A 12886-nucleotide genomic window follows, 5' to 3' on the forward strand; every position below is an offset into this window, starting at 1 on the left:
GCACTCCAAAGAAAACAAACAATAACAGCAAAATGTTTCTGCCAATTTCCATGGCGTAAGTACTGCCACCATGGCTGGTTTCAGGCTAACAGTGTGATGTCCCTGAACACAGAGTTGGGAAGAATGTGGGCGATTGGCCCTCATGAGCTAGAGCTGGCCAGCTCCAGCACAGCCCTGTCCGTGCATTTGGAATTCCCTCCAGGAGGGGTATGGGCAGGGAAAGCAATCCAAAATGTGTCCACTAGAGCAGTTGCCAAAGTGGTAGTAGTGTGTCTTACGTGGGGTTTATCAAAGTCTGAAATGGGATTCTTGTACAAGTGATTGATCAAGGGACTTCTCAGGTGAACCCCGTTAGTAAATGAAGGAAGCAGAGTAGGACAGGGGAGAAAGTTAGGCCAAAAATGTGGGCTCATTTGAAGTCTAGCCTCCGCCTGATCCCAGAGAGCTTTGGAGCACGAATATAGTCAGATTTGACTTACAATGGTTGGACTTATGATTTTTTAACTTGATGGTGGTGTGAAAGTGATATTCATTCAGTAGAAACTGTACGTTGAATTTTGATCTTTTCCCAGGCTAGTGATATGTTGGGCAGTGGCAGTGAGCCTCAGCTCCAGTCAGCCATGAGATCACGAGGGTAAAAAAAACAATACACTTACAACCATTTTGTACCCAGACAACCATTCTGTTCTCTTTCAGTACAGTGTTCAATAAATCACATGAGACATTCAACACTTTCCTATAAAATAGTTTTTGTGTTAGATGATTTTACCCAGCTGTAGGTTAACATAAGTGTTCTGAACACGTTGAAGGTGGGCTAGGCTAAACTTTGCTGTTCGGTAGGTTAGGTGTATTAAATGCATTTTCAACTTACAATATTTTCAACTTATGATGGGTTGCTTGGCTGTATTCCCATCGTAAGTTGAGGAGGGTTTGTACTACCACAGAGTTGTCCCAGCCTGAGGCAAGGGGTAAGAGACTTATCCACCCCAGTTAGTCAGTCATTGGATGCAGGCTGCCTTCAGGGGTGTAACTTCTCGAACATTTCCTGGTAAGGAAGTTCCATTGGCCGAGGGGAATTCTCAAGTAAAGGGAGTAGCTGTGACCTTTGAGCAACCGCCTCTCCCAGTAGCTGGGGGATGTGTGTACCATCCTGGTGAAGAGCATCCAGGTGGGGCCCCAGTATTATTTGTTATGTAGGGATAACAATTCTGATGATCATTTTTATAGTGAAGATAATGGAGATAGAGATGCTAGAAGTGGTGAATATGGTTGTGCTGGCACTATTGCTGTTGACCTTTAGGCTTGGTTGGGTTGTTGGCAGTGGTGCTGATGGTAATTGCAGCATGCTGTGATGGTGGTAATAGCGGTGGAGTAACAATGATGGTAAATGGTGGTGGTGGTGATGGTGGTAATAATGGTGGAGTAACAGTCGTGGAAAATGGTGGTGGTGGTGGTAATTGGGGGCTTGGTGATGGTGATGCTTCTGAGGGTGGTGAAGAATATGGCAAAGGTCCTGGTTATTAGAGGGATCAAAGATACCAAAATGCTGATTTCTTCAAGGTTTGCCTCTTTCTTTTATGCTTTGTATTTCTGCCATGGCCCTGGGGAACCAAACAGCTTAGAATTTCACCTTGTCAAGCTATGGATGAAAAACATGACTGAGAGAGTCGATGTCAGGTCACCAGGGAAGTCCTGCGGTGTGTGCTTTTTTAAATAAGGCACACATTCCACAGGGCTGTTATTTATTCTATTTGCCACAGTTCACTGTGAAATATAGGGGGGTGGTGAATTTCAGATGTCTTAACCTGTCAGACCTATGAGCCGAGCTGAATATGCCAACATTATGCTGGAGCCCTGGAGATAGCTGGACCGGATCCATCCTGCCCTCAACATGGGGTTGTTGTTTTCAGCTGAAGAGCCTTGCTTGTGAGGATGAGGGCAGGTGACTGATGGGAGCACACAGGTCAGCATGCTGGTGGGGAGCCTGTCAGGAAGAGTCTACAGAGTGGACATCTTCTTACTCCATCAGTGTCTGCCTCGATCTCCTCCCTCCATCTCTTTCTCCCTCCCCAGGGGCTGCTCACTTCCCACTCCGAGTCCCTCTATCAAATTATATTTCCAACAAAATAGTTCACTACCTAAGAGGTATTCTGGGACAAATGTAATTTCATTCACTCATTCAACAAACATGCGTTGAACATCAACTACAAGCCATGCTCTAGTCTGGGTGCTGGGGATATAAGAGCGGGGGCAAAAGACAAAAATCTCTGCCCTCAAGAGCTTATATCCTACTGGGTTTAAACATGTCTCACTCCCATCACGCACAGGTGAGGAAATTGATGCTTAAAGAGGTTAATTGACTTGACCAAAGGCAGACAGTAAAGGGCAGAGCTAAGATTTTAACTAAGGTCAGCCAGCTCCCCAAACCCATGCCCTTGACCGATTCTATACTACCTGCAGGGGACATTTTTGTTTGTTTGTTTGTTTTTACTACCCAACTTCCTCTTGCCAATCTTCTGGTACTTGAACCCTCAGGATGCTTCAGGAAAACCACTCTTCCCTACATATATACAATGGAATATTACTCAGCCATAAAAAGAATATGAGATAATGCCATTTGCAGCAACGTGGATGGACCTAGAGATTATCACACTAAGTGAGGTAAGTCAAAGAAAGACAAATACCATATGATATCACTTATACGTGGAATCTAAAATATGACACAAATGAACTTATCTATGAAACAGAAACAGACTCACAGACATAGAGAACAGACTTGTGGTTGCTGAGGGGGAGGGGAAGGGGAGAGGGATGGATTGGGAGCTTTGGATTAGCAGATGCAAACTATTATATATAGAATGGATAAACAACAAGGTCCTACTGTATAGCATAGGAAACTATATTCAATATCCTGTGATAAACCAGAATGGAAAAGAACATGAAAAAGAATGTATATATATGTATAACTGAATCACTTTACTGTACAGCAGAAATTAACACAGCATTGTAAATCAACTATACTTCAATAAATTTTTTTAAAAATCACTCTTCCCAATACCATTTAGAAAGACTGTCAGTCAAGGTGTCCAGCCCTCCTTTAACCGTGGAATGGGCTCAAGACCCAAGCTGTCACCCCAATGCTGGCTTCTGCCACCCAGACCCCCTGCAATTCTGTCTGCCTTCGTGTCCAAGTTGGTTTTTCATCCTCGCCTGCAATTCTGTGAGCCATATTATATTCGTCCCCCCAATTATTATTATTATTATTATTTTAAAATTATTTATTTATTTATTTTTGGCTGCCTTGGGTCTTTGTTGCTGCACGCAGGCTTTCTCTAGTTGCAGCGAGTGGGGGCTACTCTTCATTGCGGTGTGCGGGCTTCTCATTGCAGTGGCTTTTCTTGTTGTGGAGCATGGGCTCTAGGCGCGTGGGCTTCAGTAGTTGTGGCTCGTGGGCTCTAGAGCGCAGGCTCAGTAGTTGTGGCACGCGGGCTTAGTTGCTCCGCGGCATGTGGGATCTTCCTGGACCAGGGCTTGAACCCGTGCCCCCTGCATTGGCAGGCGGATTCTTAACCACTGCACCACCAGGGAAGTCCCCAAATTATTTTTTTCCCCAGTTATAGAGTCCAGTTGGCTGCATGCAACCAAATAATGTAACATATGGTCACTCCACCCTCTGGACCTCAAGCGAGTTTTGTCACCTGCTAACTAGGAAGTTAGCAGGTGGCAGCATGGCACCCACCTTGCAGGAGGCAGTAGGACTAGAGATCTTGTTTCCTTGAGCCAGGCCTTGCCGACATCCCTGGTTTTAGGGCCTTTTCAGACCCTAACCGCCCAGGAGAAGCTTCCCCATTCTTCACTGGGGCTGCCAGACATGAAGATGCTGCACACTCAGCAAAGGCAGTGGAGGAGCCTGAGCTATATCTGAGCTTCCCTGAGAACACACAGACGCAGCCTCCTGTGCCCGGCTGGCCGGGGAGAGTATAGTTAATAACACTCTTCTCCGGAGCATGGCTGGAACAGGTGATGACTCAGCAAGTTCAGAATCACACCCATGGCCAATCCCTCCTCCCCACCCAGGTTTATTTTTGGGCCACCACAGATGCTTATTAAGGCCACATGTCAGGACTGCAAGGCAGAGGAGAGACTTTTCTTGGAGAACTTGTCAGTTAGGATTGCATGGAGTTGCATGTAACAGGAATCTGCCCACATAAGGCTTTCTTTTTCTCATGTAACAAGAAGGCTAGAGGTAGGCAGTCCAGGCTGGTACAGAGGCTCAAAGAAACCATTAAGGACTGAAGTTCCTTCTATCTTCCTGCTCTGTTATCCTTAGCAGGTGGCTCTCACCCTCATAGTCACAAGATGGCTGCTTTACTTCCAGAAATCTCACCTACATTCCTGGCAGAAATGAAAGCAAAAGCAAGGAGGTGGTTGGGATTCATTGAGCACACTAACCACGTGTCTGACAGAATACCAAAGGCCATACACCATGGAAAGAGCTAACATTTATTGAGAACTGTGTCAGTTTCCTGTCACTGTTGTAACAAATTAACACAAACTTAACACTTGAAACAACACAAAGGTACTCTCTTAACGTCCTGGAGGTTAGAAGTCCTAAAATATGCTCCTTTTGGAGAATCCAGGGGAGAATCCCTTTCCTTGCCTTTCCCAGCTTCTAAAGGCTGCCCACATTCCTGGGCTCGTGGTGCCTTCCTCCATCTTCAAACACAGCAGCACAGCGTCTTCAAATCTCTCTGTCTCTCTGCCCTCTGCTTTCATTGTCACATCTCCTTTTCAGACTCTAAGCCTCTTCCCTCCCTCTTTCACTTACAAGCCCCTTGTGCTTATATTGAGCCCACCTGGAAACTCCAGACTAATCTCCCCATCTCAAGATCCTTAATTTACTCACATGTGCAAAGTCCCTTTTGCCATGTAAGGTAACATTCACAGGGACTTCCCTGGAGGTCCAGTGGCTAGGGCTCCACGCTTCTCCTGCAGGGGCACTGGTTTAATGTCTGGTTGGGGAACTAAGATCCCGCTTTCCGTGCAGGGTCGGGGGGAAGGTAACATTCACAGGTTCTGGGGATTAGAATGCAGACATCCTCAGTGGGCCATTCATTATTCCATTGACCACAAGAATTTATGTTATTGCTGGCACTGCTGTGAATTCACGTAACTCTCCCAACAAACCTATGAGGCAGATACTATTATTTTGTTGATTTCCAGATGACAAGGTGTATTAGTTTCCTATTGCTGCTATATCAAATTACCACAAACTTAGTGGCTTAAGCAATACAAAGGTATTATCTTTCAGTTCTGAAGGTTAGAAGTCCTACACAGGCCTTACTAAAAATCAAGGTATCAGCAGGGCTGCATTCCTCTCTGTCAGTCTAGGGGGAAACCCATTTCCTTGATTTTTCCAGCTTTTAGGGACCCCCTGCATTCCTTGGCTTGTGGCCTCCTTCAGCTACAAAGCCAGCATCAATGAGCCAAGTCCTTCTCACATCACATCATTCTGACAGTTCTTCTGTGGTCACATCCCTCTGCACCTTCTCTTCTGCCTCCCTCTTCCAATTTTAAGGGCCCTTGTGATTAAAGTGGGCTCACCTGGAAAGCACAGACTTTTCTCACTATCTGAAAGCCAGCTGATTAGCAACCTGAATTCCATCTTCAACCTAATTCCTTTTTGCCATATAACTTGGCATATTCACGCATTTGTGATTAGGATGTGGATATGTTGGGGGGAGTCATTAATGTGCCCACCACACAAACCAAAAGCCCAGAGAGGCTAAGTAATTTGCCCGTGGTTATATAGCTATACATAGTCTGGTTATACAGCCAGACTCCAAACGCAGGCTGTTTGGCTGCAGTACCCATGCTGTTAACCACTGCACTGTGCTTCCCTGTCTCAGCAACCCTACAGTGAGGTGGGTATGATTATGATTATGTGTATTTTACAGATGAAGACATTATGACTCTTAGGGATGATGTGGCTTGCCTGAAATCCACATGTCTGGTGGAAAGCAGAGGTCAGTAAGACTCAGGTAAGAGATGCACCCAAAACAAAAGAAAGAAACTGGCTGATGGGAGGCTGTGACTAGCATCCTTAAACCAAGATTTCATAGATTTCTGTTCAACTGACAGCACTTCTCCAGACATTCTCCAGCACCAAGGTCACTCTCTCATTTCTTCCAGGCCACTTCTCAAATGTCACTATGACCACTCCATCCAAAAGAGCTGCTCTCATCCCCCCCTATCATCCTGTCTCACTTTAATTCTCTTATTGCTTGACACACATATAACTTTTTGTTTATTTATGGCTTCCGTGCTAGAATGAATGCTTGGTGACAGCAGGCGCTGTCTGTTTTGTTCACTGCTGTCCTCCTTGGCACATAGTGGGGCCCTCAATACATTTTTTATTAATATAAATAAATGCATGCATGTATGAACAATGCCGATCTCAACAGCCTCATGGATGGACTTTAGGATAAACAAATGTTACTAGCTTACATTTTAGATATTGGGGATCTTGATGATATTTCAGTTGAACAAAAAGCTTTCACAGAGATGAAGGTTGGACACCGTGGGATTCTCCATGGTTTTTACCCTTGAGTGGTCATCAGAATTACAAGGGAGTTTGTTCAAAATGCCAATACCCAATGCCTACTCTCAGAGATTCTGGGGAGTAGGCTGGCCATCAGTATTTTTTAAAGCTCTTCGGGTGACACTAATGTACCTCCACAATTGAGATTTCCAGCCCTGGACCTCCTAAAACAGAATCTCTGCGATAACGGTTTTCAATGTTGGCAGGTTTGGAAGGTACAGATGTTGGAGGCCCAACCCCAGAGATTTTGATGTAATTAGACTGGGGTGAGGCCTGGGCATCAGATTCTTTATTTCAGTTATTATACTTCTCAGCTCCAGAATTTCTATTTAGTTCCTTTTTTATCATCTCTCTCTCTCTCTCTCTCTCTCTCTCTCTCTCTCTTTTTTGGCCACACCACGCAGCTTGTGGGATCTTAGTTCCCCAACCAGGGATCGAACCCCGGCCCACAGCAGTGAAAGCATGGAGTCCTAACGACTAGACCGCAAAGGAATTCCCCGTATCTCTTTTGATAGATTATTGATATTCACATTTTGTTCATACATTGTTTTTCTGAGTTCTGTTAGTTCTTTGTCCCTGGTTTCCTTCAGTCCTTTGAGCATTTTTAAGACAGTTGGTTTCAAGTCTTTGACTCATCTGTTCAATGTCAGGGCATCCTCAGGGATAGGTTCTGTCAATTAATTTTGTTTCTTTGACTGGACCATACTTTCCTGTTTCTTTGGATGCTTTGTGATTGTTTTTTTTCTGAGATTGGACATTTGAATATTGTAGTGTGGTAACTGGAAATCAGATTCTCCCCCTTCCCCAGGGGTTACTGATCTTGATTGATGAAGGCTGCAGTCATCCATTTGCTTAGTGATTTTCCCAAACTATCTTACATAGGCTGTATTTCACGTCGTATGTAGTCGTTGAAGTCTGTTCCTTCAGCTCATGTTCAACTAGTACCTTGACAGAGATTTCTTGGCACACCTGGAACTGAAAACAAAACATACCTCTCAGGCTTTGCAGATGGGCTCTGTGTTGTGGGGGCTGTTTGCAGCTCTGCTTTAGCCCATACTCCCTGCTTGCACTGAGCCATCTTTTTTAAAAAAAAAAAAATATATATATATATATATATATATATATTTATTTATTTTTGGCTGTGTTGGATCTTCGTTGCTGCACGGGGGCTATTCTTCATTGCGGTGCGTGGGCTTCTCATTGCGGTGGCTTCTCTTTTTGCAGAGCACAGGCTCTAGGCATGTGGGCTCAGTAGTTGTGGCTCGTAGGCTCTAGAGCGGAGGCTCAGTAGTTGTGGCGCATGGGCTTAGTTGCTCCACAGCATGTGGGATCTTCCCAGACCAGGACTCAAACCCATGTCCCCTGCATTGGCAGGCAGATTCTTAACCACTGCACCACCAGGGAAGTTCCTTGAGCCATTTTTAAGTTGCCTTTTTGTTTTTTTGATTCAGCGTTCAGTTGGTTGCTGTAAACCTTGGTGGTTTTCCAAAGTTCTTACAAAGTTGATTCTGTCAGTATCTGCTTGTTTTCTCAGTGTTTCTATGGAGGAGCTTGGAGCCCCTTGTCTCAGCAGCAGTTTGGGGTGCTAATAACAGAAATACTATACACTGGGCAGCTTATAAACAACAGAAATTTATTCCTCACAGTTCTTGGAAGTCCAAGATCAGGGTGCCAGTGTGGTCGGGTTCTGGTGAAAGTCCTCTTCCAGGTTGCAGACTGCCGACTTCTCGGCTTCTCAGTTGTATCCTCACATGGCAGAAAGCAGAAAGAGGAAGCAAGCTCTCTCGTGACTCATAAGGGCACTCATCCCACTGATGAGAGCTTCACCCTCATGATTGCATCTAATCCTAATTACCCCCCAAAGATCTCACCTCCTAATACCATCACATGTTGGGAGAGAGGAGTAAGGTTTCAACATATGAATTTGGGGAGGACACAAACATTCAGTCCCTAACACACTCCAACATTTTGTTTTTTAAAAGCTTCCCTGGTCACCATTATAAAGCAACTATACTCCAATAAAGACGTTAAATAAAAAAAGCTTCCCTGGTGATTCTAATGTGTAGGCAAGGTTGATATCCACTACTCTGGGAGCAAAACCTTGGCATCACTGCTTTCAGCAAGCTCCTTAGGTGACTCTGATGCAGCCATTCTGAGCTTTGGGATCCTGAAGATTAAATAAACCCTGGCACCGAGCTCAGGAAGTCTACCGTCTCTCATTTTCCTCCCGTTCCTGGAAGCCAGACAGGATGAAGAGATCAACCTTTGTGGGCGTGGCTCTCTATCCACGGACTACCGCACATGGTGCCATGGAGACACCTAGTGGTGAGTTGCTGCACTGAGGGTTACGGAGACAACTGGCTCCTTGCTCCCATTCGTTTCACAGAAGAATCAGAACCGAGATAAAGAAAGGAGCCCAGGATGCGCCAGATTCCTGCCTCCAAAGTGTGACAGTTGAGCTGAAGTTTTTCAGCAGTAGATCTCTGTTGGGACTCAGCATATGGGTCACCTGCACCGGAGCTAGCATCCCCTGAAATCTCTAAGATTTCCAGTTACATAAGTTACAAGCTTTTAGGTAAATGCAGCTGAGAGGGTGAAGGCTTCCCAGTTCAGCTGAACTCCAGGGTTTACCCCCTCACAGACATGAGCTCCTTGAAGAGTAAGTAGTTCTGGGATGACCAAGAGATTTCTTCCTCTCTCAACCGGTGTGATCATGGACAAGTCTCAGCTTCCTTACCTGTATGGTGAAGACAGTTACCTGCCTCAATTCTTATTATTGCTATGGAAGATAAACGCAATGTATTACTTAGTAAAAGAATAAAAGTAAAATAATAAATGTGTAGTTTGATCCTGTTTTTGTTTAAAACTATGTGTATATCTTTACACCAATACATATATTTATCTTTATGTAAGTTTGTATGGGTGTGTATGTATATTTATGTATATCTGCATGAAGTGCTGTCTAAAACAATGTTCACCAAACAGGTAGTGAGGTTGGAGGTGATTTTTGCTGTCCTCTTTGTACTTCTCTAACTTGTTTATGATGTGCATGTACCAAGGTTTTTTTGGCCTCACCACTCGGCATGTGGGATCTTAGTTCCCTGACCAGGGATCAATCCCGCACCCCCTACACTGGAAGCTCAGAGTCTTAACCACTGGACCTCCAGGGAAGTCCCCCTGCTTGTATAATTTTTACAATAGAAAACTGAACTTTTGGGGTTCTTTGTGCAGCTACAGCAGTGGCTCTGGGAAAGATGACGGCCGGGGCAGGTTTCCAGTCTGTGGCTCTGAGCGGCAGCACTGGAGCCTCAGGAGGGGCGGGCGCGGCGGCTGCCCTGGGCCCAGGTGGGACTCCGGGGCCTCCGGTGCGAATGGGCCCGGCGCCGGGTCAAGGGCTGTACCACTCCCCGATGCACGGAGCTCCCCGATGCGCAGAGTGGCCTATCCAAGACCAGGTATGCTACCAGGCAGCCGAACGACACCTCAGGAACCTTCCATGGGACTCCCTGGCTATGAGGGGAGCCTTTCAGTCCGACCTGACCTGGCCCAGTCAGGGATGGACCAGTCCCGCAGGAGACCTGTTCCTCAGCAGATCCAGCAGGTCCAACAGCAGGCGGTCCAGAATCGGAACCACAGTACAAAGAAAAAGAAGATGGCTGACAAAATTCTACCTCAAAGTATTCGTGAACTGATACCAGAATCCCAGGCCTATATGGGTCTCTTGGCTTTTGAAAGGAAACTGGACCAGACTATCATGAGGAAATGGCTAGATATCCAGGAGGCCTCGAAACGTCCCATCAACTCAGCCTTGTCCAAATATGATGCCACCAAACAAAAGAGGAAGTTCTCTTCTTTTTTTAAGTCGTTGGTGATCGAACTGGACAAGGACCTGTATGGGCCAGACAACCATCTGGTAGAATGGTACAGGACCGCCACTACCCAGGAGACAGATGGCTTCGAAGTGAAGTGGCCAGGAGATGTGAATGTATGGTGTACTGTCCTGCTGATGCTGGATTACCAGCCTCCTCAGTTTAAATTAGACCCTCCTCTGGCTCGCCTGCTGGGCATCCACACCCAGGCCCGTCCAGTGATCATTCAAGCACTGTGGCAATATATTAAGATGCATAAGCTCCAGGACCCACCTGAGCGGGAGTTTGTCATCTGTGACAAGTACCTCCAGCAGATCTTTGAGTCTCAACGTATGAAGTTTTTCAGAGATTCCCCCAACGGCTCCATGCCTTGCTTATGCCACCAGAGCCCATCATCATTAATGATATCATTAGTGTTGACCCGAATGATCAGAAAAGACAGCTTGTTATGACATTGATGTGGAAGTGGATGACACCTTGAAGACCCAGACGAATTCTTTTCTGCTGTCTACTGCCAGCCAGCAGGAGATTGCTCCTCTAGACAACAAGATCCATGAGACAGTAGAAACTATCAATCAGCTGAAGACCCAGCGAGAGTTCATGCTGAGCTTTGCCAGAGACCCTCAGGGTTTCATCAGTGACTGGCTTCAGTCCCAGTGCCGGGACCTCAAGACCATGACCAAGGTGGTGGGTAACCCAGAGGAAGAGCGCCGAACTGAGTTCTACTTCCAGCCTTGGGCACAGGAGGCCATGTGCCAATACTTCTACTCCAAGGTGCAGCAGAGACGACAGGAATTAGAGCAAGTCCTGGGAATCCGAAATACATAGGGCTTCTCCCACAGCCCTGATTTGGCTGCACCAACTTCTTTATTTGGGCCCTGTGCTGCCTGCCTCATAGCACCTGCCTTGGTCTTGCTTGGGGCCTTCCAGGGGATGCTGTTGGCTCTAGGACAACCCCAGAATGAAGAGGGTCTCACATGATACCTGTTACCCTCTTCTCCCACTCCATCCCTTCCTACCCGCAGCTTCCCTTTGCCCCACAAAGTTCCCATGTGCCTGTACCCTCCCCTGGTCTGCATAGGACCTCTAGATAGGATTAGAGAGAGAACCTGTAGTGGTAATCAGTGCATTGAATGGATTGGGCCGAAGGCCAAGTGGTCTTCAAAGGGACCAGCTGCACTGATCCTGCCCTTCAGAGACCCAGGAGTTGGGAGCTTTAGCCCCTTCTCCGAGACTCAAGCCTGGGGGCCCTCTATAAGCTAGTTGATCTTGGCTTTCCTGATAACAGAATCCAGTTTCCTTCCTTCCCTCCACAGGTTTGGAGCAAACTCTCCCTTCACTTGTTGCCCTCTAGCACTAAAGGAATCCTGGTTCTTGGCTCCACTGAGCCTCAGGTCAGTCCGCAGCCCTCTGGATTGGCCTCCTGTCTCAGTGCTTCACTTACTCCCTCGTAGGGGGTCCACATCAGTATTGGAGTTTGTTCTTTTAGTATTGGTCCCTCTCACCACACTCCCTGTCGCTGCTTTTTAGGATTCCCTCCTACCTGTCCTAACCCAGGGCATCTGAGTGGGGGAAACTTGCCTTTCCCTGTCAGAGCCCCAAGGGCCCTCACCTAGGGTACTGTCATTGCCAGCGGAGGCTGTTCCTTCCTGCTGTTGCTTGGAGGTATGACTCATCCATTCATTCCACCCTGCCTCCCCCATCCTTTCACAGAGAAACAGGTCTGAAATCAAACGGGTAAAAGCCCTGGGCCGTCCCTGTCTTCCTGTCCCTTGTCTGCCCAGTTGACACCCACCGGTGACTTCCAGGGCACTGAGGAGTGAAAGCACCTATAGGGCTGGAGAATAGCTCTGAGCTGGGCTTGTGACTCTTCCCTCTCCCTGCCTCACAGGAGTGTGACTCCCCAGCCCCTGCCCTCAAAGCTTCAGACCCCTCAGGTAGCAGCAGGACCTTGTGATCTTGGCCCCTTGCAACTGAGATGGTTTTGCATCTTTCCAGGAGAGCCTCAAATTCTTCTTCCAGGTTGTATCACCCCAGAGTTAGCATAGCCCAGGCTCGCAGACTCAACACAGCAGGGTGGGAGACAGCTGGGCACAGAGGGGGAATCCCGTTCAGCATGGGCTCTAAACCCACAGAACTGACAAAGCCCCTTCTTCCCCACCCCCTCCTCAGGCTTCTGCGAGCACATCCTCCAGCCCCGTATCCCTGCCTATTCCACACTGGGGACAGCAGAACTTTCTCCCCGTCTTCCCCTTTATGTCCTTATCCCACTCCTCCCTTGAAAGGTTCTCCCCACAGTGACACTGGACAACCTCTGTCCCTGGGGCTGGAACCATGAGAAGGAGGCTCCGCACTCCTACACAGTGTCCCTGAAGGTAACTGTTTTTTTTTTTTTTTAAACATCTTTATTGGAGTA

General features: G+C 46.9%; 1 pseudogene; it reads left to right on the plus strand.

Moving 5' to 3' along the window:
• The first annotated feature begins 9855 nt into the window (after window positions 1-9855).
• On the plus strand, window positions 9856-11298 carry LOC103007636 (SWI/SNF-related matrix-associated actin-dependent regulator of chromatin subfamily D member 1-like; annotated as a pseudogene).
• Window positions 11299-12886: the final 1588 nt, after the last annotated feature.

Source organism: Balaenoptera acutorostrata, chromosome 15, assembly GCF_949987535.1.
Source record: "Balaenoptera acutorostrata chromosome 15, mBalAcu1.1, whole genome shotgun sequence".
Lineage (NCBI taxonomy): Eukaryota > Metazoa > Chordata > Mammalia > Artiodactyla > Balaenopteridae > Balaenoptera > Balaenoptera acutorostrata.